This window comes from Sphaeramia orbicularis, chromosome 15 (assembly GCF_902148855.1).
Source record: "Sphaeramia orbicularis chromosome 15, fSphaOr1.1, whole genome shotgun sequence".
Classification (NCBI taxonomy): Eukaryota; Metazoa; Chordata; class Actinopteri; order Kurtiformes; family Apogonidae; genus Sphaeramia; species Sphaeramia orbicularis.
In genome coordinates, this window is record NC_043971.1 from 6,426,527 (window position 1) to 6,434,866 (window position 8,340).

At 37.4% G+C, this 8,340-nt stretch overlaps 1 long non-coding RNA gene across 1 annotated transcript in view; it reads right to left on the reverse strand.

Annotated features, from left to right (window-relative positions):
• Positions 1-7,886, reverse strand: part of LOC115434140 (uncharacterized) — a 10,563-nt gene extending 2,677 nt beyond the window's left edge. The window contains exon 1 of the long non-coding RNA XR_003937481.1: positions 7,875-7,886. This is a non-coding gene — a long non-coding RNA (uncharacterized LOC115434140). The remainder of the gene's footprint in view (positions 1-7,874) is intronic.
• Between the last annotated feature and the right edge of the window lie 454 nt (positions 7,887-8,340).

Consider the following 8,340-nt stretch of genomic DNA (forward strand, 5'->3'; position numbering starts at 1 on the left):
CGCTTTTATCTCCAACCTGCCTGCAGCGCGAAGGGGAGAGAGGTCACGTTGGACGGTGAAGGATGGGCCGGGCAAAGCCTCCACTCACAGCAATTTGGCTAAAGACTAATGTGTGAGGAAGTAGTGTACATGAAAAGACCTCGTCCACGTAGGTCTGCCTGGAGCAGACAAAACACCTGTTCTACTTAACCTGTAATGAGTCTGTAGCCAACATCTGTCTTGTCCATTTTGTCTGTGAGAAGAAGAAGAAATATTTATAAAGAGAGAAAATCTGAGGAATATTGATGTTTATGAACTATAGGACAAAAATACAGGAAACATGTCTACAGCTGTAAGATGTCCTGTTCATGCTGACTGGAGATAAAAAAAACAAAAAAACAAAACATCAATAAATCTTAGTTTTTAAGTGAAATGTGAAGAAAGTAGATGATTAGTTGTGGAGAAAATTCTTATTAACAGTCAAAGCGTGATTTTTTTTTTTTTTTTAATTTAAGGGTTGAACATTTAAAATCATAGTCATGGATTAAAAAAAACAAATCAATGTTAAGAGAAATAAAGTAAAATCCCATCTCCGAAGCATTTGGAAGCAAAGATAACAATTTACACCAAACTAACAGACCCCTGTTAGAAAAGAAACCCTGAATTCAAATGTCTCAATACTTTTGTCCATATAGTGTAAACATCAAGATTTCCTTAAAGTTTGAAGGGGGATTTGTCTTCCTAAGTGAGATGTGAAGAAAGTAAATGGTTAGTTGTGGTAGAAAATTGTTACTTACAGTCAGAGCATGAAAATATTTTAGAAATTTAGAGGTAGAACATTTAAAATCATAGTCATGGATGAAAAAAACAAAATCAATGTTGGGAGAAATAAAGTAAAATCCCATCTCTGAAGCATTTTGGAAGCAAACATAACAATTTACACCAAACTAACCAATGCAATGATATTTATCCCAATATAAAACTATATTCTGTCATTATTGTTTTGTATCCCAGACCCCTGTTAAAAAAGAAACACCTGAATTCAACGTGTCCCAATACTTTTGTCCCATAGTGTAAAACATCCATATTTCCTTAAAGTTTAATGGGGGATTTTTCTTCCTAAGTGAGATGTGAAGAAAGTAGATGGTTTGTTGCGGTAGAAAATTGTTATTTACAGTCAGAACATGAAAAAATATTTTAGAAATTTAAAGGTGGAACATTTCAGATCATAGTTATGAATAAAAAAAATAATAAATGTTTAGAGAAATTCAGTCAAAACCATCTCTGAGGCATTTTGGAAGCAAAGATAACAATTTAAACCAAACTAACCAATGCAATGACATTTATCCCAATAAAACTATATTCTGACATTAATCATTATTGTTTTGTATCCCAGACCCCTGTTAGAAAAGAAACACTGAATTCAACGTGTCCACATACTTTTGTCCATATAGTGTAAATCGGAACAACCACCAGTTCCTATAGTTCTCTCACTGTTCTTTTCTTTGCTTATGAAACTGGTTTGAAGTGAAAAACAGGACTTGTCCTCATAAAGGTCATGCCTCGGTTTGCGGGTTGATTATGTTACCTGAAACACAGGTAGCATTTTTCCCCCTCCGTTCGGGAAGGGCTGGTTGCAGGCGAAACAGGAAATGAAGAGTTTTGGGCCTGTCTGTCCATGCTGATCCTCCAGCTGACCGGGAGGCAGCGGGGGCTTCGGCGAGAGCGCTCAGATGTGAGGTCATGGGTTCAGAGCCAGGTGTTGTGCCTCGCAGCAGGACATTCCAGTCTAAACAGTGTAAATGATTTTAGAGAATGTCGAGGTTAACCTGGGCTCAAGCAGATCCACCATGTGACGGACCCTACTGTATCTGTCAAACATGTCAGGTTCAGGTCTGGACTGTATCGACGGACTGTGACACTGTACTGATATTTAATATTATGATTAAAAAGGCATTGAATTCAGTTTTATAACCCTTATGCATCAGAGTTCCAGAAATCATAGTGTTACACTGAATTTATGAGGTTTTAATTACCACATATATGATCTAATTCATTTAATAATCTTTCAATATAATTTTTTTTTAAATAACTCATGTCAAAAATCTTAATCTTTCAACCTACCACTGAAAAACACATTAATGACATTTCAGTGTGAACATGCTAAACACACTGCTAAAGACAGCTAATGTAATTTCATTTAAATATTAAACATAAATAGAAACTTATCAACTCCCTGGAGGTTGGTAGCCTAAAAAGTTGTAATATAGGATAGGCCTTGATAAGCAGTCTGCTTCTGCCTATACCTTTTCAGTCATTATTCAACACATTATTCAACACAAGATTCTTGATTTTGTGATTCTGTGATTCTTTTTCTTTCCTTTGCATGAAATGTCAATACTGTGTACAATATTTGGTGTTGTCATGACTGAATAAACTACTACTACTACTACTAACTACTTATCCCTTTGTTTACCTGTGAGTCCTGAATGAGAAAAACATGATTTGTCCAAAAAAATGTCATAAAGATGCTAAAAAAAACACGAAATTCCAGTTTCTGATGCCAACATGTAAATATTCACAGCTAATTTTAATGTTGTAATCACTTCAGCCATTTTACTCTTATCCTGAGTTCCTTAAATTCATAATCTTGCATGAATTTGTGAGGTTTTAATTACTACATATATGATCTATTTTCATTTAATAATCTTTCAATATATATATTTTTCAGTGACTAATGTTAAAAATCTTAATCTTTCAACCTACCACTGAAAAACACCATGTATGACATTTCAATGTGAACATGCTAAAAACAGCTAATGTCATATTGCTAGAACAATGTTACACAGTGTTACCACAGACCTACACTGAACCTAATACTGTCTTATTCTACATTAAACATAGAAATAAACTTATAAACTATTTATCCCTTTGTTTACCTGAGATTCCTGAATGAGAAAAACATGATTTGTCCAAAAAAGTGTCATAAAGATGCTAAAAAAACCACAAAATTCCAGTTTCTGATGCCAACATCTAAAGATTTACAGCTAATTTTAATGTTTTAATCACTTCAGCCATTTTACTCTTATCCTGAGTTCCTTAAATTTATAATCTTGCATTGAATTTATGAGGTTTTAATTACCACATGGGTGATCTAATTTCATTTAATTATCTTCCAGTGTATATATATATATATATATATATATATATATGTGTATATTTAAATGACTAATGTTAAAAATCTTAATCTTTCAACCTACCACTGAAAAACACATGTATGACATTTCAGTGTGAACATGCTAAACACAGCTAATTTCATTTACACATGCATGTATTGACACTGAGCATGTGAGAAATAACGTTTTTATTTATCATCACTGAAATATTGCTATCAAACAATGTTAACACAGTGTTTCCACAGACCTACACTGAACCTAATACTGTCTTATTCTACATTAAACATATAAATAAACTTATAAACTACTTACCTATTTGTTTACCTGTGATTCTTGAATGAGAAAAACATGATTTGTCCAAAAAAAAGTCATAAAGATGCTAAAAAAAAAAAAAAAGCACGAAATTCCGGTTTCTAAAGACTCACAGCTGATTTTAATGTTTTAATCACTTCTGCCACTTTACTCATATCCTGTTCTTTTACTATGACAGTTTTCTTTTATAGAGAACCTGCTGCGTTGTATCAATCCTATAGTCTGAATGCAGCGGCTATAAATTGGTATTAGATCAAAACGCAAATATTTCTCCGATAAGTTAGTGTTCATATTTTCCGGAATAAGTTTGATTCCAGATAACTTTGGATCCGAAATAAAACAATTACCAAATGTAATTTTCAATTTGTTTTGCAAATGAAAAGTGCATATCAGTGGATGTAAACTGTGATATTACAGCAGAAGAAGAAGAAAAAGAACTGTGCTTGTGGAGAATCCCAAGAACATTCAGAGCAGACATTCCTTTTGATTCCCATTTCATTGATTTAATTTCTCATCCTTAAGAGATGTCACTTTGTCTGAAAATGTATTCATCCTGCATATGCAACTCTTAATAACGCTAATCTTTTTGCCAGAGCAGAAATCTCATGGAGGGATAATCTGAGATAAATATAGTTAATTGAGGCCAGGTGAACTTTCTTTATCAGCAGCACAGTCAACCAATCTGAAGTAAATGTGATAATTAGAACGGAGATGTCTTCACTAAGAACAGAGCGTGGTCCTGTCCCTCAGCCATTTTCCACAAATTATATCTGATTTCACATCACAAACCTATAGCAAATTACTCAGGTAATAAATGCAGTTAATGTTTCCTGTAGACGTATAAAACATGATAATCCGCAAAAAATAACTAACAAAGACATCTGTTGGAGCCGTCCCCGAGCAGCATTTGTTTCTAATATTAAATGGCATCGTTTGTGATCTATCATCATAAAGAGTCATTTTTATGATACACCAAACAAGATGTCCATTAGCACTGAACAAAAACAGATTTGTGGAAGGAATAAAGAGCTCTCCTCTGTCGTTTTTGGTTGCCTGGTGAGGTATGAAAGGGTGCTCTCTTTGGCCATACATGCAGCCTGTGCTCCGCTGAGCCTGACCACCATTAACACCCCTGAGAAACCACGTCCTAATTACTCATTCAGCCTGACAGAATCTCCTTAATTACAAACTTCATTAGCCTGCAGGACTTTGTTTTTCTCCAGAAAAAGGAGGGAGCAGGGGACGTCTCGGGCCAAGGTGCACCGGAGGCGAGGGGTAAGGAGCTTTAGCACCTTATTCCTCCATGCATTTCTTCTTCTTCTTTTTTTTTTTTCTTTTTTTTCCAACCGAGATGTTAAGACCTCAGTCAGAGATCTAATTAGAATTATGGTGAGAATCAGACACCTTTTAACTAGCCTCTGGAGTCCCCCCTAAAAGGACAACGAGATCCAGGGTAAGGGAGGCACAGAGAATTAAATGGACCTAGTGCAGCCTTTCATGTGTGAAGTGGTCTGATTTGCCATGTCTTCACCTCCAAATACAAAATAACCTGCAGCACTTACACACCCTGCTACCATTATACGTCGCTTATAAACACATAGGACAGCCGGCGGGGGGAGGGGACGACAAAAGCTTATAACAAGACCATGTGCATCGCCTTTGGCTTTTGCAGTAATTGGACTTGAAAAGACATTATTGCCATTACCTTGTGTATATATTTTCCACACTCTGCGCTGCACCTGTCCGCACACCGCTGTTTAATAGTCCAGAATCATTAATCTGAGAAGGAGATGCACACAAGGGCCACACCATCACACATCATGTGGCTTCAAAGTCACCTGCCAGTCATTTCTGAGGGTTGCATGCTTTTAGAGTTCATATCTTCACACTGCATGCAATTATATGGTAGAAAGCACTTTAGCCAGCGAGTGTTACCACCGGTTAGAGTAAGGTGAAGCACAGAGCACTTCTCAGTTGCTGCTAATGCATAATGGAGTGGTGCACAAGCATCCATGTTGGAGGGTTCCCTGCCATCATGGGTTGAACTTCAAAGTCTCCTGGTGTACTACAAGTGTGGCTGGAGAAGTAATTATTTTACCTTAAGCTTACATAAACCCCTCCGCGAGAAGTTATGCTTGTTATTAATTAGAAAAACTGCTCTCAGAAACTCCACTTGAAATAGTTAGACAGTGTTAGCATCCCTCCTCCGTCAATGGCTAAGCTCCGCAGCAGCGCGTTGGAAGAACATTATGAGTGAATGATTAGCAAGTATAATGCGGGTTAGTTTCTCTGTGGAGGTGCTAAGGTGTTCATTGGCCCATAATGGATGTCACAACCTGAATTACTACCACCAATCATTTACACCGTCTGTCAGGCAGTTCGGAAACTCTCCCAGCAGTCACAGTCAAAGCCCAAGTTTACACCCAGAACAAATAACTAAACGCCCTCTCTCCTCTTCTTACATTGCTTAAACATGTCAGTGTTTAGATGTCAGACACATCAGCAGACTGTATTTTCCCTCTGTAACAGATTCTCAACACATGGCCGCACAATTTTATGACGGGGAATTCAAGAACATCTGCCGCCAAGCGAGTGAAGTAACAAGCATAAACCATCCCTTTACTTTTCCAGCCTCGTATTCTGTCTGTAACTTCCACCAGTTTTGATACCCAACATATGCTTCGTCTTTGCAGGAGTTTTGACTTTTTAGTCTTCGGGGCTCGTGAGACAAAACCGCTTCTTTAACGTGAGGTGTTTGCGCTCGAATGTACAGTACAATCAAAATGTTTGCAGCCACAAACCAATGTCATGAAACAAACCCACAGACTATTCGGCCCTTCATGCTGAACAGTATTTTTCCACTAAGAAGTGCAGAGAATGCAGAGATAACCACCACCTCCCCACAAATACATATGTACACATGCACACGCAGAACAACGCACTCCCGAGCACCACAGAAAATATTGTTTGTGAATATTAGTCATGTTAAAACCAACTTCAAGCGTTTGTTGCGCAGAGGGAGGAGGGTATTATGACAGCACTGACCAGAGAATTGGCACAGCTTCGCATCCATGTCACAAATAACTTCAGTGTAACGCGAAGAGCTAATGAGAGCTGGCGTAAGAGTTGGGTCAGCATTCATGAAAACTCTGCATGTTAACAGATGAAACTTCACGAATTACCAGAAATGTCATGAAAAGCCTCCTTGTGCGTTATGAAAGTTGTCTGCTCTAAGTTAGCCTTCACAGAGAATAAAGTGTTCTGGTCTGTGTATCTTGTCACTTAAAATCCGCACTGGGAGAAAACTGCAAAAGGGAAACTCAAAATAAACTAAATATTAAATGCACGTCTCAATATATTTTATAACCGCTTCACTACTGTATTGTTTTAGCTCGGACGTAGTTTTCATTTTGGTTTAAAGCTGCAGATAATCAACAGAATTATGCAAAAATGAAAAATTCCAGTTAGAAATACTTTAACATTAACTAATTTTTGCTGTTTTTAGTATTTTTCTGTTAAAAATGGTAAAAATTACCACATCATGCATGAGACATTACATCCCTCATATAAAAGCCCATAATACTGTGTTTGAGCTCTTTCAGTATCTGTGGTATTAACATTTATTTTGAAAAAAAAAAAAAATTAACCCTTAAACACCCACAGTTATTTTTGTCACAGCTTTCAAATGATATTTTCTGTCTTTCTTAAGTGATTTATCTTAATTTATTATAATATTATCCCTTGCATTTTGCATTTTTCAGTGAAAATTAGGTATTTTCCTATATTTAATTTACTGATCATGTAAAAGTAGAGTAAATCCAAAGGGTATTATATCAAAACAGACAAAAATGGGCTTTTTCAACAAAATATAAATTAACTAAACAAAACCAAGCATCTGAAACCGCTATCATTGATCAAACTCAAAAATGTGATCTACTGGTGAGTCAATGTGGACAAACGGAGTCTGATGACCATGAACTGATCAATTATTTACATGTATTGATAGGATTATTAAACCTTTTAGATCAGTAGATGCGTTTGGTCGAAGGTTGATGTCTTTATGCGTTCATTCTTCTAAAGTCTAGCAACATTCTCTGCAAAATCATGTGCGTAACCTCCGAGAACAAAGCGGTACTTGTGTTGTAACAGTATAAAATGCATTCCAGTCTAGTCTATATGTATCACAGACCCAGTAGACAGCTGTTAGAAGAGAATAAGCAACATCCACTCTCCAAGAACACACAAGCCCCTGTCCAAAAACTCCACCACTAGTATTTTATACCGCCTCACTTTCCAGACACTGAGCACTCAACCGCCGTCAGACTCAGCCAGCAGAAGAAACTTGATATTTCATGTTTTTGGGGGCAGATTTTTTTCCTCCCTCCTGAGCTACCAAGAGGGGGAGACACTGCAGAGCTGGGACGGGTGCAAAGTGGGGACAGAAGAACAGGTGCCCATAATTTCACCTGTCTGTAGAGCCGCTCACACACCAGCGGCCAGATTACATTTCAGCTCTAATTGTAGCCACATTTAAAGGCATGGAACTGCATCAGGAGCTGAGTGAGACGCCGCTTTTAGAAATGAGCTAATTCCATCGACGTGATCGTCATCTGACAAGGACGGGACGCAAAACACGGCCACGAGAAAGTCGCCTCGTGTAGGCTTTTATGAAATCTGTGGTGCTGCTCTGTAAAGTACCTGCTGGTTGCAAACAGATCTACCCATATCGGTGCTAATGATGCAGGAGGGTACTCACAGGTCAAGAGACACAGAATAGTTCAGCAGGCACATGATATATTTAGTGAGGCCATTGTTTGTTTTATTTAGGGAGCGAATTGAGGATTTTCCAAACTGCAGGGCCCCTGAGGTATTT